Consider the following 22519-nt stretch of genomic DNA (forward strand, 5'->3'; position numbering starts at 1 on the left):
GACTTCATAGACACTTTGCATCTCATATGCATTCTCAGGAACTAGCCACTTTATTGTTGTTTTCACCTTTTCAACATCCATATTCAACCTTTCTTGAAACATTGTGAATCTAAAATAAATGAGTTGCTTCAAAACTATGCATTTAGGCAAATTTATAATTATTTTTTCCTACTTCAACCAACTTCAACCTCTCTATCAATTTTCTTAAATGTTTCATATGCTCCTTTTTTGTTTGGCTAAAAATTAAAATATCATCTAATTACATGACAATAATATTATCCACATAAGATTTTAACACTTCATTCATAAAATTTCACCAAGGTACTTTTAAAAATTATTAAACCAAATGATATGGTTAGTAATACATAAATATCTTCCTTAGTCCTAAAAGCAATTTTCTATTCATCTTCTTCAAAAACCCTAATTCTTGATACCCACTCTCTATATGAACCATTGAAAACTACCTTGCTCCATTTAACCAGTCAATTAAAATCATCTATACTAGAAAAATAAAATATACACTTGATCATAATCATATTAAGAGTTGTGTGTTTAACACACATCATTCATCCTACACTCTTTTTTTATGTATATGTAGCAATTGATACACATGGGATTTGGAATTTCTCTATTTAATCCTCTTTCAAATAATGTATGTTTTTTGTTGCTAGCATCCTAATTTTTAGTGGTGTTATCATATGCATGGCTTTATTAGGTAAACTAAACCATGTAATGAAGTCTATTTCATGGGAAATGATCATAATAAGCAATAATCCCTTAGGAAACTCATATGAAGTAACTTCCTTAGGCTCAAGTAACAATCCTTCTACCTTTATTGGGATTTCATGACTATTCTCTAGTGGAGTAGAATTCTTTGGAATAATAGTGAAACAATGCTTTGCCTTTCTCCTCTTTTAAGAAAAATGTTGCTAAACATAGCGTGATTCTCCTACCACTATTTTAATTACTGTTACTGTTGTTGTATCATTTCTTCTCTTTCATAGACATATTTTTATATTCCTTCCATCCTTATAAACTTATTAAGAAACACAATCTTTACTTGTTTCCTATTAATATCTAAAAAAAAAAAACCATAAAAATGATTTGTGCCTTATTATTTCATAATTGTAGAAAATTATTATAGATATTCCATTTCCTCTATTCCTATGATTTCCTCTTCCGCCATAATTTGTTTTTCTTCTAAAGACTTCTCCCAAATCTTTGCTTAATAGCAATTACACTACTACCTTCTTCTTCCTTATTTCCATTATGATGTATTTTTTCAAAAATTCTTGTACCTCTTCCATTATTATTATTTCATGAATGCCACCTTGCTTCCTGAAACACTTTTGTAAGCCTTTATGAAAAGTTAGTAGGTTTCCCCAACAACCTTAATCTTAATTTCACTAAGCTCATTTTGAATGAAATAATGTGGGGTTTGATATACCTAGCCATGGTATCCTTTTCTTCATAGTTATGCAAATATTTAACAGAAAACTTATAAAAATTTGCATATATCCTTTTTCCAAACATTTTACAACTTCCTATATAAATTCAAATTGTAATCAGCATGCAAAATCTCATCTTTGATTTACTGATTGATAAGTTCATTTTCTTGATTTTATCATTGTTTTCCTTTTCCTCTGCAACTTTACATTAACCCACCGTAATTATGCATGCCCTTCCAACATAGTGGAGATAGTATTTACTTTTAGGGTATTCAATTTATTTAATGTCAAAGAATCTCTCCACGTCTATTACTTACAGAATTGTTCTAGTTTCATGCTTCATGAATATGGAGATTCCATTTTTGGTTTTTGTCTACAATAGATATTAATACTTGAATAATTCCATTTCTTTCATGCAATTCAAATGCCTTCACTTCTTATGGAATTTTGACTCTTCATCACCCCTTACATCTTGAACATATGCTTAAATTTTTATTCTTTGAGTTGTCGCCATAGATTTTTAGTTTTACACAAATGCCACGTCACATCGTTTAGGTCTCCTCCATGTTCTTATATTCTTCCACATTACATTATTACTCTAGCCCTTAATGCCATGTCACATCGTTTAGGTCTCCTCCATATTGTTATATTCTTCCACATTACATTATTACTCCCCCTCTATTTACCATGTTGTTTTATTTGCACAAATTCATCTTCTTATAATTATAACTTGCAACCTTTTTTGATATTGCAACTTTGTTTTAAATAATTTTACTCAACAATTCTCCTAATTCTCTTCTAGATGGATATATTCCCCTTCAGCCATATGTTCTTTCTCTAATATCAAATTTAGTTATGCCAACCATCACCAAAGATACTCAGGCAACTCAATATACACCATGCACCAATTTAAAAAAAAAAAAAAAAAAAAATCAAAAATTCAAAAACAAACGCCAAAAAAATCATCATAGTGACCAATAACGTGAAGAAGCAAAAAAAAAAATACATCTTCATAAAATTTACAAAGTAAAATAACACATCAATAATAATATTGAAGTAAATTAGAAAATTCAATAACCCTTTGTTAAAACATTAAATTAAATTTATCGACGTAACTTTACATTTTGAAGATACACAAATAATAATCTCCCTCGGCACTTCAAAAGATATCCATTAAATTAGGATTTAACTAGCCAATTTACTGCAAATATTAATAACTCTCTTATACATTAAATCAAGGGATCCTTTTTCCATTAATTTCATTGGCATTTTAGTACCAACATTATTACTTGGTTGTTCAATTAAGGCTAAGTGTATTGTCTTGTCCGGTTAATAAGTTTATTAAAAATTATTAAGTAAATTTATATGATATTTTAAAAAAAAATGGCGCTTTATTTTATATAAATATTTAAATTAAATTAAATAACAATACAAATAAAAGTAAAATAAAGTTAAAAAATAAATAAAATTAATAATTATAATTATCAATTAAAACATTTTGATTATGTCTAATTACATAAAATCAAATAAAAATAAAAATTTAAATGATAAATAATTAATAATTAAATTAGACTAGATTTATTTTGACTCTAGATCTTAATAATTAAATTAATCTAGATTCATTTTAATTCTGGATCTTAATTTCATTAAGTGCAAATTTATTTTAGAGTGAAATAAAATTTGATCTTTCTAGATTTTTGGGAGATCAAATTAAAAATTTAAAAGATTAATAATTAATAATTAAATTAGCCTAGATCCATCTTAACACTGAATCTTAATCTTTTGAAGTGCAAACTTGTTTTAGAGTGAAAAGAAATTTGGTCTCTCTCAGCTTTCGTCCAAAGTTAAGATGGTAATATAAATTTAGATGGGGAACTAGCAACCTCCACAAATATATGCAACAACCCGCTAGCCGCATATATCAAAGGCTCATAATTCACCCTAGAATTGAGACGTAAGGTGACCACGATTCACCATAAGACTGAGGAATCCAAAAACCACCAAAATTGGAACCGAGATCCTAAACTCCAACTAAACTCTTATCCTTCCAGCTTTAAACCATATTTCCAAAAACTTGAACGTCAAGCTTACCAATCAAGCTATACAATGGTTGACACAACAAAATTTCATCAAGGTCATTAACTAAGGGCCATAAGTAAATGATAAGGAAAATGTAGGACAACTGGATCTAGGATCAAGGTCATTAACTAAGGGCCATAAGTAAATGATAAGGAAAATGTAGGACAACTGGATCTAGGCAACCGTTAGAAGGAAATTTCAGAGTGCAGACGCCACCCAGAACGTGTGTTATGCAATGCGAGATAACAACTAATTAACTTTAATCTTTTACTTTATTTTAATTTATTGAATGGATTTCTGCTGCATATCAAATTAAATTCTCCGCATACTTTAATCTTTTACTTTATTTTAATTTATTGTATTGATTGCTACTGCATAGCAGATTAAATTCTCCCCACCCGTAAGATCGTGCAATGGGATTCACATTTTGGAGAAACTTCTTGCCCATCCTATTGGATTCCGACCCCTGAGTTGTTTTTCCTAAATAGCGTTTTAGTTTGCTCAAAACGCCAGCCAAATGACTGATCTAACATTTTATGAAATCCTCACCAGCTTATACCTGTCGATACATCCATTTCCGTTGGAGCAACATATGAGTTCTGCATAGTAACTAAAATACTTGCTCTTATTTCTTTAAAATTTTACACACATTGGGATGGCCATTTAGTGATATGGGTGACTGTTAATTATTAGAGGTCAAATGGTTCTCCTAGCGTTTCAAGGGATGAAACACACTTACCATGCTTGAACCACCATACCAAAAGTTATTTCTTATACTTAGAGAGATGTATGTTAATCATCCTTTATAAGTTCAAAGATTTTTAACTGTTTATAATCGTTAAAACATTAAATTTGTTTAAGAAAATGTAAGATTAATGTTTGGAAAATTAAAATAGAAGTATTTACTATTTAATGGTTTATAATGGTAAAATATTAAGATAATTTTATAGTTTATAATGGTTTATATACATTGATTATATTATTTTTGGTTTTTCAAAATTAATGTAATTAATCAATATATATCAGCAACTTTTAACTATATGGTCATGGTAATTAACAATTATGTAAATATTAGTAAATTTCTGAATTAAAATAGTAATATAATTAACAATGAAATATTTACGATATTTTAGTATGCCTTATTATATTAGATTATAGTTAATCACTTTTGGTTATGTTTTATCATGGTTGGTTTTAGTTAGTCATGATTGATTATGTGTCACTCTATTTGATTATGATTGACTTTTGTAACCCATGATCTACTATGATTAAATTTGGTTGAACATAGTTAATTATTGTTGATTATATTAAAATAATATTTACCATGCTTGATTTTGGTTGATAACATTTGACTATGGTCGGTTATAATTGACCATGGATTGCAATAGTGACTATGGATAGCCATATTGACTAAGATTGATTGTATTTGATATGGGGATTATGTTTTACTATCGTTATATTTTGCTAACCATTGTTGTCTATGGCTGACAATAGTGGGCCACAATTGACCATGGGTAACCTTAAAAATTGTTTTACCATGGTTGACTTAGCTAACTTTTCTTATTTTTAATTTATTATGGTGAGCTTACAGTTGACTTTGTCTTATGTTTTGTTCAATATGGTTGACCTCGTTGATTACGCATAGCTAACATTTTTCATTATGTTTGACCACATTCAACGAGGGTTTGACTATGGTTGAACATGGTTACCGAGATTAACTATGATATACGTTGGTTGGACATGACTAGATATGGTTAGACATGCTTGACTATGGTTTACCATGTTACTTTGTATAACCATGGTTTACTATGGTGGTGTTGCATCGTAATTTTCATCGTAGTTTACTTATGTCAAATTGCTATGTCCCTTGATGGCTATGTTGAAATGTGACATCCATAAAGGGTTATGTCACCTTCTAACATTGCACAAGGGTTATGTTTGAGGTTGACATTCATCAATGGTTATGATGCATCATGATATTCATCTTGGATGGTTTATATTGAATTGCTATGTTCCACAATAGTTATATCACATTACTATATTCATCAAGGATTATTTCACATTGGTGATGTTCTTTGATGGTGATGTCACCTCGAAATGTTCGCATTGATGGGCTTATGTTGAGTTACAATGTTTTTTTAAGGGTTATGCTACATTTTGATTTTCATGAAAGGACACAATAGATTGTAATATTACTTAACGGCAATGTAACATTGCAACATTTGTTTTTGTTCACTTAAGTTGAATTCCTACATTCTTCAATGATTATGTTGATTATGTTGCAATGTGATGTCCCTAAAGAGTTAAATTAGATCAATATGTTCTTCAATAATTATTTAATATAGTGAAATTTATCATAATTAAATTATATGAATCGTGATTTCCACTAGCTTTCTATAGTTCATTATGAAAATAATTAACTATTTCATAATTAACTATGATTTATTATAGTTAACTTTTATTACACTGCAACCTTATCAAAAGTGCTTTTAATATTAAACTAAAAATTAATTAATATTTTTTTGCAGTATTTGATATTCATCACATTGTAACATTGTTCACCTTATTGTAATATTGTTCACCATATTGTAATATTGGGTTATTTTTGTGACATTCATTAGATTGATTATCTTAGATTGTATCAAAATATGACAATTGTAGATGGTTCCGTTGCATCGTGACACCAAGGATTGTGTTGGATTCCCTTGGTCATCAATATTACGTTGAATTGTGATAGTCCACGCGCCTCGCTCAGCTAATTCCGGCTCCCCAACTAAGAATTACTCAATCATCTTGTCTTGTCAAGTCAAACACCACACAAGTATTCGGTTCAGCACCATTAACTACCTGATGTCGCAGCGTCCAGAAAAGAATTATTCAATCATGCTCTGTTGTCCAGTCAATCACTACATAATTGTTCATTTCAGCACCGTTAACTGTCACGCATTACAATGATTCTTCCTTTTCAGACCCAGCAGACGGCACTCGGAAGACAGGTGGCGATGAAACTTCCCATTCAGGAAAAAATTTAATAATTCGGACGAATACAATAGTTAGTCTGTGCTTACGCAATTTAACAATCACTCGGTGACGATGAAACTGGAAGTTCCCTGTCAGAATTTTTCTTTTCATGATTTCAACGGATAGAAAAGGTCTGATTGGATGATACATAGTACGTCGGCGCTTACGCAATACAACAATTGGTCTCGGTACCCTACAGATCTTGCTTGGGCGTGAAGGCTGGCTTGTCACTTTCGTTAACGATGTGGAACGCGGGAGAGTTGTTGTTCCTTCCCAGATAACGTCTTCAGCCATGGCGTCGTGAAACACGACAGTTGCAAATGTCTATCGTCCAACCCACCAACAAGATCCTTACATTACATATCAATGTACATCTCCTCCAGCCAGAACACTAGAGTCATGTTTGAAAATCTTATCGTGTTTGAAAGTCTTTAGGCTGACCATTACATCATAATTACGCCGTAAGGCGTTTTCCTCTGAAATCAATTCCCCTCTCTGCCCACTTGTCATCCTTGTAAGCCACATGATTATATGTTAGACGATTTCAAAAGTTTCAACCATTAGTTCAAAGCATAGTTACCAAATTCGAATACGGATTCGGATTCGAATTCGATACGGAAAAAATTCGACTCTATAAAATTTAATACTGAAAAAATTCGAGACTATACATCTTACCAATACTTAAATATATTAATTTTTTATTTTATTTATAAATTTAAATAAACAATCCTTATATTCAAAATTTTAATGAAAATATAAAAGTTGTATATGTTAATTTTTTTCCAAAATAAAAATTTATTGTTTTTTATGCTTTATATCATAGTTATTGATTTGCAAACAATTTGCTATTTTATAATTTCCAATTTTCTATTTTATAATTTCTTGGAATTTCCTTTTTTTTAATTGCAATTGTCATTTTATGAAATTTTCTAATATAGAAATTACTATTTTTTTATTTTTTTATAAAAATTATAGTCTTTTCTTTTTCCAATAAGAATTACCAATTTGCTAAGATAGAAATTACCATTTTTTTCCTATAAAAATCATTTTTTTTTTGTTTTTTTTTTCCAATAAGAAATATGAACTTGCTAATTCTTATAACAAAATATATAAAAGCTAATTGATTTTAGTATTAGCTTTACCTTTCTCAATATTATTTCAATTTTCCACTAAAGTTGCCTAGTTCTAAACTTGTTTTGCCCTTCCTCTATTATTATTATTTCCACCTGGGTTGCGCAGGCCGAATTTGTATTCTTCTAATGCATGAACAAAGCAAAGCTGGAATTAAAATTTGCTGAATTTGTATTCTTCTAATGCATGAACAAAGCAAAGCTGGAATTAAAATTTTACTTCCTATTCAACAATTGAAGAGTAAGTTCAATAACCTATTTCCACCAATTCAAGGATTGAAAAGTAAGTTCCTAAATTATAGAGGTAACTGTAAATTTTATTAAAAAAAAGAAAATCAATACTTTTCAATTTACATACATACAACACCATTTTCTGAATTTATAAAATATATTTAAACAAGGTTTTAAAATCTGTAATTTGAAAAATTCTTATATATTTAGTTAACCATATAGATTTCTATATATCAAACTTCCATTGGTATATATCAAACTTCCATATCTACATACAACAACATTTTCTGAATTTATAAAATATATTTAAACAAGGTTTTAAAATCTGTAATTTGAAAAATTCTTATATATTTAGTTAACTATATAGATTGGTGTATATCAAACTTCCAGATCTACATACATACAACACCATTTTCTGAATTTCAAGGTTTAAAAATCTGTAATTTGAAAAATTCTTATATATTTAGTCAACCAGATTGGTATATATCAAACTTCCAGATCTATTTACCTTATACCTTACTTTGCTTATATGGCCACTGTTCAATGTAACCAAGCACATCACGTATTCTTTTGGGGGGGCGAAACACATTCAAGGGACGAAGCAGAGTCATGTTGGGAGCGAAACACATTTAAGTGAAGGGATGAAGCAGAGTGAACGTTGGAGACAGCGAACCGAATTGAAATTCTCCGAATTAATACCGTATCGAACCGAACTGGCGTATTAACGTATTCTTTTCAGCAGTACGGACGAACTTGGTAACTATGGTTCAAAGTGGTTACAAATTCGTTGCCCAAACGGTTTGCGAGTTTATCGAGGCTGCCATTTGGCATCTGTTCGTAAACAATGAATAGCTCCATCCCTGCAGCGGAACCTCCAGTGCTACATGCGTCCCACGAACCCCTTCATTCCCTCCCTGAACTCTTTTGTAATGCATTTCACTACGATTTCTTGGCCACTGCTAGGGAGAACTCCCATATAAACCTTCCCAATTCCCCTTGGCCCAAAACATTTTCGCCCCTGAATCCACTGGTGGCGATGTGGAGTTCCTTGTAAATGAATCTATGGGGCCAAAAATCCTGCTCCCATTCTTCGATCTTTTCTCTGTATTTTGTTCTTTTGAGAAACACAACGGCAAACGCCAACAAGAAGACAACCAAAGCTGCCACTGTAATGCCTGCTATGAGCCTATGCGCGGACGCTTGGAATTCCTTTTAGCGAATGATGGTAAACTTGAGATATTGACTTTGCTTACCTTTCCCACATTTGCAATAATCTTTGCTCTGAGTATTTTATTGGATTTTGGTACACCCATTATGTACATTTAGATAGGATTGTTTTGCACTAGGGATTCAAGCTAGGTTTGTGGATCATCCTATTTTTGTTACAGATCATGGCTGCTACTGCTGGAAGGTTTATGGGTGCTCAGGGGACTTCGTTCTTAAGAAACTTAGAGATGAAAAATTCGACAGGCAGGAGGAATGTAGCAGTGATGGCCTCTGTTGTTTTCCCTGGGATGAGAGAGGAGTATGAGACTCGGAGATTGAGCTCTGGGGCTACTCAGAAAGATATCAAGAGTGCTTTTGGTCACCTTGCTTTGCAGGTATATGGAATTGCCCTCTTGAATGTTATAAAGTTTCCATATCTGAAAGCAAAAAAGCCTGCTACAGTTCACAGATAGAAAGTAGACGTGCAAGGCTCTAAAAATTAGAATGCTTGAAAGCAACAATCTCACTGATTCTAAGAATTTCCAATAAATATTTTGTTCTGGCTATGTATATGTTCATAGTAATTGTTAGGAAAAATCATGATCCATATTCAACAATAAATTTTTGGATAAATTCATAATATATTCATGTGTTGATACAATTTGTTTACAATATCATCTGGATGTTTGCAAAGGAGATAATTGTGTAGTTCAATTTCAGAAGATCAATCAGGCTCATCAGGTAACTTGCTCTGTCTCTCGACAGCTTTTGTTTATTTATTTTTTCAGTTTTAACGACATTGTTGCATGTTAGAGTATATAACCCCTTTTTATCTCAGATGTGTTCATGTTATTGATTATGTTATGTTTGTGATAAATGTGCAGCCTGTAATGTCCAGTTTGGCACAAGCAAAGTAGCAAAATGGTTCGGAGGATTACTATATGGATGGCATGATGGGAATTAATAACGATCCTTGCGATGAGTGGGAAGAATGGATGGGATGGGAAGGAGCTGGAACCATTCATTATTCCTCCCATATTAACATCTATGCATGATTATACCTTTATCCTCATTTGTATTCATGTCACCTCGCCTTGTAAATAATTAGGCCTCTCCATGACCATCCCCAAGTTAACAAGTTATGGCCTACTTCTGAGACTCTTACCTGTAATGCTTCTCATTCCTCTCTGTAAATTGAGCTTACCCTTCTCAGTCTTCTTTGTAAATTGAACTTACTCTTGTATTTGTATATCAGATTTCATTTCTATTGCCTCAAATTCTGCTTCACAAGGGCCTTCTTGACTCAGATGAGCAACATCTTTTTGAGATTTCTCAATCTTGACAACTAATTTTCTCCGCTCACGAGTTCTAATTTTGTACATATGCTCTATTTATTTTAATCTCTCATCTACTGGCAGGTACCTTTGGATCTCTCTCCATCATGCCAGAGGATATGCTCTTAAATGAAGAGCTGAATATTCTTGTTGTAATTGCAATGCTATTCAATGAATGGAAACCATTTATTTGATTCAGAGATATTTTTGTCAGTGATCTGAATGTTGTTGTTTCATTCCACAAATGTACTTTTCTATGGTATATCATAATGAGCATACACTTATTGAAATAAGATATTAAATATTGACAAATTTTGCCTTTACAGATGTCAACATTAATGTTGATTTTTTTAGTTTTCTTTGTTAACTAGAATATAAGTAATCTCAATTAGTTTAGAGGATGTGGGGAGGGTTGAACTTCACAGATTTTATGGTCCAATCATAGGCAAAACTAGATATGTCTGAGTTACTTCAAGCTCGATTTCTTAAGTTGAAAAAAAAACAACCTCACTAGCTTTGTAGCTTTGAATTACAGGTTGCAGAAATTGTTATTAGGACAATGTTGGGGTAGACCGTAAGAAATTATGCTCTGAAGTTTAATTGTGAGGCCATTGAGTGGATCGTTGATGCCCAAATCTTGCCACAAGAGAGTTCTGAACTGTCCAACGCCAGAAAAGTTGAAAAGGGGAATTCAAGTGGGGGAATTGGTTGATTCACAGATGTAGGGAAAGAGTGGACAACAATGGGAAGGCCCTAAGGTGTTTTAAATGGATATTAGCCCTTTTTAGGTTGGTTTAAAACCATTTGATTTGTAATTTTAGGAAGGATTTTATCCTTTTTTGATTGGGGTTTAAAACCTTTTGGTTTGTAATTTGTAATTAATTATGTGCATGTTGTGAATTGTATACAGGATTTAAGTGAAAAATGTTGTGAAGTGTATAACTTTCCATTCTTTTTGGAGTTAGAAAGACTAAATTTTTTTGGTTGTATAATATTGGTGTATAGCAAATTCTAACATAGTTGAAATCTTCAAATTTGAGTTTCCTTTTTTTACTTAATATCAAAATTGAAGAGGACCAGCCTAAGGGAAGAAAAAGAGCATGGGAGTTTGCCAAAGTATTTGATAAATGCTAATAAAGTTGTAACCCTATTTTGCACTAGGGATTCAAGCTAGCTTTGTGGATCATCCTATTTTTGTTACTGATCATGGTTGTCGCTGTTGGAAGGTTTGTGGGTGCTCAGGGGACTTCGTTCTTGAGAAACAGAGCGAAGAAAAATTCGGCAAGCAAGAGGATTGTAGCAGTGATGGCCTTTGTTGCTTTCCCTGGGATGAGAGAGCAGTATGAGACTTTAAGATTGAGCCCTTGGGCTACTCAGAAATATGTCAAGAGTGCTTTTGGTCGCCTTGCTTTGCAGGTATATGGAATTTCCCTCTTGAATTTTATAAAGTTTCCATATCTGAAAGCAAAAGAGCCTGCTACAGTTCACAGATAGAAAGTAGATGTGAAGGGCTCTAAAAATTAGAATGCTTGAAAGCAACAATCTCACTGATTCTAAAAATTTCCAATAAATATTTTTTTTTGGCTATGTATATGTTTATATTAATTGTTAGGAAAAATCATGATTTATATTCAACAATAAATTTTTTGATAAATTCATAGTGTACACATAGAATATCCGTGTCTATCTTTTTAGAGCCGATAGGCCACGTTGATAAAAACTGGTACACATAGAATATCCTATGAATGCAAATAAGTTGTAGCAGGAATTAACATTTATTCGTATGTTTATATGGAATTACGGTTTAACTTTTATTTGTATGTTTATATGGAAATATGGTTTTACTGTTCCTGAGAGTGGTGTGATATATTTCATGTTTTAATATTGTTAAAACAGTTAGAATTGAAGACCCGTTGAACAAATTTATAGAACTTTTGGACTAGAGAAGTGAGAAAAATGCAATAGCAATTGGAATGGGAAAGACCACCATTGCCAATGCTGTGTGGAGAAGGTTGAACAAGGCCGACATGCACTCCAAGAGCTTCTGCCTCAGAATATGGGGATTGTAAAAAATAAAATGAAGTTTCTTATCACTGTACGTGATAGTAATGCAACGAGAATGCACGAAGAGCAAGGAATACAAACAAAATTCTATTCTATTGAAAGCCTTGTCGATAAAAAGGCAATGGAGCTTTTCAAGAAAAAACTGGGTGATAAGGAGAAGCAATTGCATTCCAGCCAAATGAATGAGATAATCAAGGCATGTGGAGGAATTCCAAAGCTTTTTACTCTGGCAAAGGATTCATAAATTCTGAATCAAATGCAGAAAAAACTTATAGAACAGTGATGGAAGAGAGCAAAAAAAACTATCTGTCAACTCACAAATATATGCCATGTACAGTTTTGTCACTCCAACAGCTTCTATCTCAGAATATGGGGATTGCAAAAAAACTAAGGTTGCTTATCACTACACGTGATGAAAGGCTTATGGTCGAGTAAACATTGACCCATTCTATATACCCGCATCAAAACTCGATTTGATGTGTAAATCTTTAAGAGTTCTTACACTTGGACCGCTGACATATGTGGTTTTTTTCAGTGCTTAAAACTGCCTTCGCCAAGCTTTCTCTGTTCCTCAAAATTAGAAGTGGCTACTCTCAAAGTCTGGTTCTATAAAAATTAGAATGCTTGAAAGCAAAAATCTCACTGATTCTAAGAATTTCCAATAAATATTTTGTTCTGGCTATGTATATGTTCATAGTAATTGTTAGGAAAAACCATGATCCATATTCAACAATAAATTTTTGGATAAATTCATAGTGTACTCATGTGTTGATACGATCTATTTACAGTATCATCTGGATGTTTGCAAAGGAGAGAACTGTGGAGTTCAATTTTAGAAGATCAATCAGGCTCATTAGGTAACTTGCTCCGTCTCTGGACAGCTTTTGTTTATTTATTTTTTTGGTTTTAATGACATTGCTGCATGTTAGAGTATATAACCTCATTTTATCTCAGATGTGTTCATGTTATTGATTATGTTATTTTTTTTTATAAATGTGCAGACTGATGTCCATTTTGGCACAAGCAAAGTAGCAAAATGTTTCCAAGGATTACTATATGGATGGCATGATGGGAATTAATAACGATCCTTGCCATGAGTGGGAAGAATGGATGGGATGGGAAGGAGCTGGAACCATTGATTATTCCTCCCATATTAACATCTATGCATGATTATACCTTTACCCTCATTTGTATTCATGTCACCTCGCCTTGTAAATAATTAGGCCTCTCCATGACCATCCCTAAGTCGACGAGTTATGGCCTACTTCTTAGATTCTTACCTGTAATGCTTCTCATCCTCTCTGTAAATTGAACTTACTCTTCCCAATATTCTCTGTAAATTGAACTTACTCTTGTATTTGTATAGCAGATTTCATTTCTATTGCCTCAGCTTCTGCTTCACAAGGGCCTTCTTGACTGAGATGAGCAACATCTTTTTGAGATTTCTCAATCTTAACGACTAATTTTCTCTGCTCAGGTGTTCTGATCTTGTACATATGCTCTATTTATTTTAATCTCTCATCTAATGGTAGGTACCTTTGGATCTCTCTCCATCATGCCAATGGATCTGCTCTTAAATGAAGAGCTGAATATTTTTAAGAGTTGAATATTCTTGTTGTAATTCCAATGTTATTCAATGAATGGAAACCATTTATTTGATTCAGAGACATTTTTGTCAGTGATCTGAATGTTGTTGTCTCATTCCACAAATGTACTTTTCTATGGTATATCATAATGAGCATACACTTATTGAAATAAGATATTAAATATTGACAAATTTTGCCTTTACAGATGTCAACATTAATGTTGATTTTTTTAGTTTTCTTTGTTAACCAAAATATAAGTAATCTCAATTAGTTTAGAAGATCTGGGGAGGGTTGAACTTCACAGATTTTATGGTCCAATCACAGGCAAAACTAGATATGTTTGAGTTACTTTAAGCTTGATTTCTTAAGTTGAAAAAGAAAACAACCTCACTAGCTTTGTAGCTTTGAATTATAGGTTGCAAAAATTGTCATTAGGACAATGTTGGAGTAGACTGTAAGAAATTATGCTCCAAAGTTTAATTGTGAGGCCATTGAGTGGATCGCTAATGCCTAGATCTTGCCACAAGAGAGTTTTGAACTGTCCAGTGCCAAAAAAGTTGAAAAGGGGAATTCAAGTGGGGTAATTGGTCGATTCACAGATGTAGGGAAAGAGTGGACAACAATGGGAAGGCACTCAGGTGTTTCAAACGGATTTTAGCCCCATTTAGATTGGTTTAAAACCTTTTGATTAGTAATTTTAAGAAGGATTTTAGCTTTTTTTATTGGGGTTTAAAACCTTTTGGTTTGTAATTTGTAATTAATTATGTGCATGTTGTGAATTGTATAAAGAATTTGAGTGAAAAATGTTGTGAAGTGTATAATTTTCCATTCTTTTCGAAGTTAGAAAGACTAAATTTTTTTGGTTGTATAATATTGGTGTATAGCAAATTCTAACATAGTTGAAATCCTCAAATTTGAGTTTCTTTGTTTACTTAATATCAAAGTTGAAGAGGACCAGCCTAAGAGGAACAAAAAGAGCATGGGAGTTTGCCAAAGTATTTGATAAATGCTAATAAAGTTGTAACCCTGTCCTTTATTTGAAATAATATAAAAATTTGAGGAAGTTAAAAGTTGTTGGCTCCTTTTCATGGCATGCCAATCAGAGTTGAAGAAAATTGGTACATGGGAAACAGAAGAATATAAAAATCTGTACAAAGTATTTATAAATATTTTATAGTAAATATACAAAGATATTGTAATAAAGTAAAAGATGAGAATAGTTTGATGTAGATCATGCTAGATAACTGAATTCAGTTGCTTCATAGCCATATCTCTCATGCTACTTTCTCTTACAAAGGCTAATCCTCAAGGGTTCATCTAGAACATGAGGCTTATGAATTTCTACTTCTAATTGTAAGTTAATTAAACCTACCCGTCCTTATTAAAAGCAAAGCAAGGTTACATCATTTACTTTATGCCAAACAGAAACATAAACATATATCATAAGTAATTTATACAAGAGGTGGAATTTCAATTATACTTAAAAATAATTTAAGTCACTGAAATGTCAATGCATCTACTTCCTTAAAAAAAAAAAATTAAAGAGAAGACTCTATTAAAAGAACAATGTTGCAAATTAAGAACTAAATAATTGTTTCCAGACAATTCCTAGGTGATAAAGACTTCAATTTCAAAGGATCAATCAGGCTCATCAAGTAACTTGCTCTGTCTCTGGAAAGCTTTTGTTTATTTATTTTTTCGGTTTTAACGACATTGCTGCATGTTAGAGTATATAACCCCTTTTTATCTCAGATGTGTTCATGTTATTGATTATGTTATTTTTGTGAGAAATGTGCAGACTGTAATGTCCAATTTGGCACAAGTAATGCAGCAAAATGGTTCCGAGGATTATTATATGATGGCATGATGGGAATTAATAACAATCGTTGCGACGAGTGGGAAGAATGGATGGGATGGGAAGGAGCTGGAACCCTTGATTATTCTTCCCATATTAAGATCTATGCATGATTATACCTTTATCCTCATTTGTATTCATGTCACCTCGCCCTGTAAATAATTAGGCCTCTCCATGACCATCCCCAAGTTAACGAGTTATGGCCTACTTCTGAGACTCTTACCCGTAATTCTTCTCATTCCTCTCTGTAAATTGAACTTACTCATGTATTTGTATAGCAGCTTTCATTTCTATTGCCTCAGCTTCTGCTTCACAAGGGCCTTCTTGACTTAGATGAGCAACATCTTTTTGAGATTTCTCAATCTTGACGACTAATTTGCTCTGCTCAGGAGTTCTGATCTTGTACATATGCTCTATTTATTTTAATCTCTCATCTACTTGCAGATACCTTTGGATCTCTCTCCATCATGCCAGAGGATCTGCTCTTAAACGAAGAGATGAATATTCTTGTTTTAATTGCGATGCCATTCAATGAATGGAAACCATTTATTTGATCCAGAGACATTTTTGTGAGTGATTTGAATGTTATTGTTTCATTCCACAAATGTAATTTTCTATGGTATATCATAATGAGCATACACTTATTGAAATAAGATATTAAATATTGACAAATTTTTCCTTTACAGATGTCAACATTAATGTTGATTTTTTTAGTTTTCTTTGTTAACCAGAATATAAGTAATCTCAATTAGTTTAGAGGATGTGGGGAGGGTTGAACTTCACAGATTTTATGGTCCAATCATAGGCAAAACTAGATGTGTCTGAGTTACTTCAAGCTTGATTTCTTAAGTTGAAAAAGAAACAACCTCAATAGCTTTGTAGCTTTGAATTATAGGTTGCAGAAATTGTTATTAGGACAAGGTTGGGTTAAACCGTAAGAAATTATGCTCAGAAGTTTAATTGTGAGGCCATTGAGTGGATCACTGGTGCCCAGATCTTGCCACAAGAGAGTTCTGAACTATCCAACGCCATAAAAGTTGAAAACGGGAATTCAGGTGGGGGAATTGGCCTTTTCGTTTGTAATTTGTAATTAATTATGTGCATGTTGTGAATTGTATACACGATTTGAGTGATAAATGTTGTGAAGTGTATAATTTTCCATTCTTTCCGGAGTTAGAAAGACTAAATTTTTTTGGTTGTATAAGATTGGTGTATAGCAAATTCTAACATAGTTGAAATCCTCAAATTTGAGTTTCCATGTTTACTTAATATCAAAGTTGAAGAGGACCAGCCTAAGGGAAAGAAAAAGAGCATGGGAGTTTGCCAAGGTATTTGATAAATGCTAATAAAGTTGTAACCCTGTCCTTAGTCTTTAAATGAAATTTTTTGGAGTTTTCTTCAAATTTCTGGTTGGAATCTTGCAAAATAAATTGTGGCTAAACCTAGACTTGTGTTGTTTAAACTATTTTTTTAACTACATATATGGATTTAGTACCCTAAAAAATTCTGGAGACACTTTGATTTTGAAGAGTTCACTTAGCAAACTTATGATTTTAATGAATCCCTACCAAATTCTAAACAAATTAGATCGCAAAATAAACCAGAAAATTTTCTAAAAATTTCTACTTAAAAACTATATATAGAATAAATTTTAAATATACATATCAAATAAATAATTAAAAAAATTAATTGAATATCATTAATAATAATATGTAGATTTTAAAGATATCACTAAATAATAATTAAATAAATAAAATAAACATAAATACCTATCAAATTTAACCACTAATTTTATAAAACGACACTACGTTAATAAAAGATATTAAGAATTGTTGTCGATTATCTTTGTAATTAAATTTCCAGTCTAGTATTTTAAATCTTTGATATTAGTAAAATTAAAAAATAATATATTATAATGATGCTCGGATCCTGGAGTATTTGAAGTACAATAACGATTTAGATTTAGGGTATGCGTTTTTGGTGTTATCTCTGATCTACGTAATCAAATCATCTTTACAGCACATTGATTTTATCTATGATGCAATGCATATGTTTTATATTACTTTGTTGAAATGAGTGTTGCTATGACGTAATGATTATGTAATTTAAGTTGCTACTTTTTTAATATTATTTTTTAAAATAAAATAGATATATTATGTAGGTCTTGTAGAATTTTTTATTTTTATTTTGTGAAAGATAGGATTAGCATAATACGTTGTTAATTTTGTTCACTATCACTATAATTACAAATTATATTGTACTTGCTTTTAATATTAAATAAGTTAAGATTTAAAATAATTTTTAAAACCCAGTCTAAGTTTATTTTGATTTGTGATTTACCAACTTCAAGAGGGATCAAATTTCTTGATATGCAAACTTCTTTAAAGTCAAAAGAGATTTGATCCTTTTTGACGTTGGTAGATCACAAGTTAAGATGGAGTTAGGCTGATTATATGACAATTATCAATATTGTTAAGATTTAATAATTAATTTTCTTAATCCTAAGATTATAAATATATTGGAAAATCGTTTTATATAATTATTATTTCAAATCTTAACTTGTTTAATATTAGGAGAAGGGATTTGATCCCTCTTGCCGCTTGGGCTTGGTAGATCCAGAGTTAAGATGAGTCTAGGTTGTTCAATTTCTCTTTTAAATAAAGTATATTCCACCTGAATTCCATGGGATCTCAATACCATGAGCCAATTTAATTTATATTATTATTGTAGTTTTATTGAATTATTTGAATTTTGTCATTTATTTTACTTTATTTTCACTGAGTTAAAATGTTTACATTACAATAGATTCCATTTATCATTTTTTTCTTTTTTCTTTTTTTATTATATTTAATTTGACTTAGTTAAAATGTTAAATATTACATGTCAATTATAATAATTTTAAAATTTGATAGAAAAATTCAAAAAATAATATTAATTAATTATTTCTTGAATTAATTCAGGCTTTTGTGATCCATATTATGAATGTTGAGAGATCTTTTGATAAAAAACACATAACAGTGTGTCAATGTGGTTCATCTTCATGACAAAATGAAGAACCAGATCATGACATTAGATTAAATAGATAGTGTGGTTCATCTTTAAGACAAGATGAAGAACCAAATCATGACATTAGATTAAATAGATGAAGAGAGATGTTTTCTAACCTTTAAAATATAATAACTAGCTTTCACTAAAGAATAATCATTAATTAATAAAACAAATTATCTTTTTAATTAAAATGAAGTAATAAGTGGAAATTAGTCATAAGAAAAAGCCATCTATTACTTCATTTTAATTAAAAATAAAATAAAAAGTATTAAGTAATCATAATTCTTTAATCAAAACTAGTTGTTATATTTTAATGGCTAGAAAACATCTCTCTTCATTTTTTTAATCTAAGGTCATGATCTCGTTCTTCATCTTATTTTAAAGATGAACTATCCTAGATAATTTGAAATAGATCGACTTAAAATTTCTACATATGATTTTTACCCAAAAATATCTCAACATTAATTAATTATAGTTATTTCAATATTATTATATAAATACCATCATTAATTTAAAAATTACAACAATAATAAAATTTAAATTAATTAAATAAATTATTTGATAAATGAAATGAAAATTATAAAATAATGGTATCTATATTCTGGGATAATTAATGAAACATTAATTCACATATAATGATATCTATATTGTAGGATAATTAAGGAAGCATTAATACACATGTGAGATGGTGAAAGTAAATAGTGTATGAGGTTATCTTTGTAAAAATATTAATATAGATGTCAGATACATAAAGTAAATAATGTATTATATTGTCTTTGTTATGAATTATTTGGGTAATTTAAGGTCAAATTATTATTATAATATTTTTTATTCATAGTTAAAATTATGAATAATATTATATTTAAAAATATGACAAAATTATGGGAATATATATATATATATATATATATATATATAATATTATAAAAATGATATATATTCATTTCTATGAATTAAAATATTAAAAGTGAATTAAATTATGATTAATATTATATCTAAAAATACGACAGTATAATGGGAACAATTAATATATATATAAAATAAAATTTATTAAATTACAAACTAAATTTTAATAATTTTTTTTATTTAAAATTTGATAAACTTTATTGTATATCGATAATTAAAATAAATGTAAATTAACTTGTCTATAATAATATACATCAGTAATTTGATATTTATTGATATTATAATATGATATAATAATTAATAATTTATATTTATATTTATTAATATTTAAAATTTATATCTTTTATATTATAATTATATTAATATGTGTTCATAAGCTTAAGCTTTGGATTGACAGTGATCCCATGGGTGCTTACCTACTAAAAAGATAATTCATATTAATCCAATTATTTACATTAATTTATAAAATAAAATAAATATTTATATTAAATTTAATTTAATCTTACAACTACATAACACAACACATACCATTATTTTATATACTAAGTATGGACTCTTGTTAGTTCATAGTATACATTTTATAAAAATCATTTTAGCATAGGCAAAGTTGTAAAAAGGATTATGTTTTTTTTCTTTTAATGTTTTTCTTCATTTATAAAATACGAAAACCCAATCAAATTTCAAAAAATTTGATACTATATTAGTGAAATGATTTATGCAATTTCCCGAATGATGATTGACTTCTGGCTTTCGCCAGTGGTTTGAGCTAGTTTTAGGTAAGAGATTGGGCGAGTTATAAGCTTAAGCGTTAGTGAAACATCGCTGAAAACCCAAGAAAAAAGGAAAAAAAATAATAATATATTACCCAAATGATGATTGATTTCTGGTTTTTGGTAAGTGGTCTAAGTTTTAGATTAGATAAGATGTTGGGCGAAGTTATAAGATTAAATTAGTACGAGGGAATGTGTAAGTTCATTTTTCAGTGGAGTTGACATGTGTTTCTTGAATAAAAATAAATTAAGTTCTAAATAAAAAATAATGTTGGCTATGATAAATAAATAAAGAATACTCTCGAAAGTAATTAGAAGTAAAAGCATGGGTGAGAAAGATGTTTAAACTTTATACTTTACAAAAATATTTTCACAGAAGATTTAAATAAACTATTTGAAGATCTATGTTAACTAATTTATGTGGATGTCAACTTCATATATATCTATTTATAAAAGAAAATTTGTTAAAATAAAATATTTTAATGTTGTATATAATAAAATATTAATGTCTTGATTTACATGTTATGTAAAATATTTTAATCTCAACTATGTATATATTATACATCGTTTAAAAAAATATGTATTCATGATGAAAAAAAAGTTGTATGGTTAAATTGTTGGTTTGGTCTTATATATACTCTATATAATAGTCAAAAATATAATTTAAACAATGAAAAATTACAAATAGTATTTTTCATTTTAAAGAAGTTTGGATGTGAAGAAATTTGATCCCTCTTGGCTCATGTTAGATTTGTACATAAGATGGATCTATGTTGGTCAACCTACCGTCACACTCTCGATTGAGCTTTGAATTTACCATGGTCTGTGGAAATTGCGCGCACATACATCAAATGGGGTATTTAATAAAAAAATCGCTTGATCCAGCCACAATGCTGATTGAGCGTTATAGCTCGATCAGGCCATAAAGTTTGATCAAGGTTTTGTTTTTAACTGTTGATCGAGATACTTTTTTATCACCCAAGGAGCTCGATTGAGCACTTAAAAAAGGCTTAACCAAGTCATCATTTTTTCCACCTAAACGCACCCTCTCTTGCCAAGAAGTGTAACCCAACCCCATCCTTTCACCCCCAAGGCTACCAAGATTGTAGGTACAAGAAGAGCCACAACACTTTGAAAATGGTACCATTTCCAGCAGTGAATCATCATCTTCAGAAGAAAATCAAAAAACCAAAAGCATTAGGGATATATATGAGGAAGAAAATGATCTTGAGCAACAAACTATTTTTGCTTTTATTTCCTATCAACCAACCCACTTTGAGAGGTAGTAAAAGAGAAGCAATGGTTTGATGCAATGAATTAGGAAATCACAACCACAGAGAAGAACAAAACTTTGGAATTGATTAATATCCTAAAAGAAAAAACCAACATTGGTGTCAAGTGGGTCTACAAGGCCAAATTGAATGAAAAACAAAAAATCAAGAAACATAAGGCAAGATTGGTTACCAAAGGGTTCTCTCAACAGCTTGGAATAGAATGATGAAACCTTTGATCCAATAGTAAGGTAGATAAAGTCATAACTATTTTGGCCACTACAATTCAAAATAAATCACAAGTTTTTCAACTCGATGTCAATTTTTTTTTTTCTAAATGGAATATTAAGAGAAGAGGTTTATGTGGATCAACCACCTAGCTTTGAAGTTCCTGGACAACAACATAAAGTGTATAAGTTGAAGAAATCCTTATATGGCTTGAAAAAAACTCATGGTGCTTGGTATAGTCAAATTGGTTGTTATCTCATCAATAGTGGATTCCCTACAAACAGTCATGAACCAACTTTTTATACAAAAACATATAATAAATGTAAAGTTCTCATTTTTTTC

At 30.5% G+C, this 22519-nt stretch overlaps 2 pseudogenes; both read left to right on the top strand.

Moving 5' to 3' along the window:
* The first annotated feature begins 9300 nt into the window (after positions 1–9300).
* On the top strand, positions 9301–10170 carry LOC149193316 (chaperone protein dnaJ 8, chloroplastic-like; annotated as a pseudogene).
* Positions 10171–11655: 1485 nt separating this feature from the next.
* Positions 11656–16067, top strand: LOC149193317 (chaperone protein dnaJ 8, chloroplastic-like; annotated as a pseudogene).
* Positions 16068–22519: the final 6452 nt, after the last annotated feature.

This window comes from Pinus tabuliformis, chromosome 2_2 (genome assembly GCF_031772625.1).
Source record: "Pinus tabuliformis cultivar Carrire ecotype Pingquan chromosome 2_2, CPIR1, whole genome shotgun sequence".
NCBI classification, from domain to species: domain Eukaryota; kingdom Viridiplantae; phylum Streptophyta; class Pinopsida; order Pinales; family Pinaceae; genus Pinus; species Pinus tabuliformis.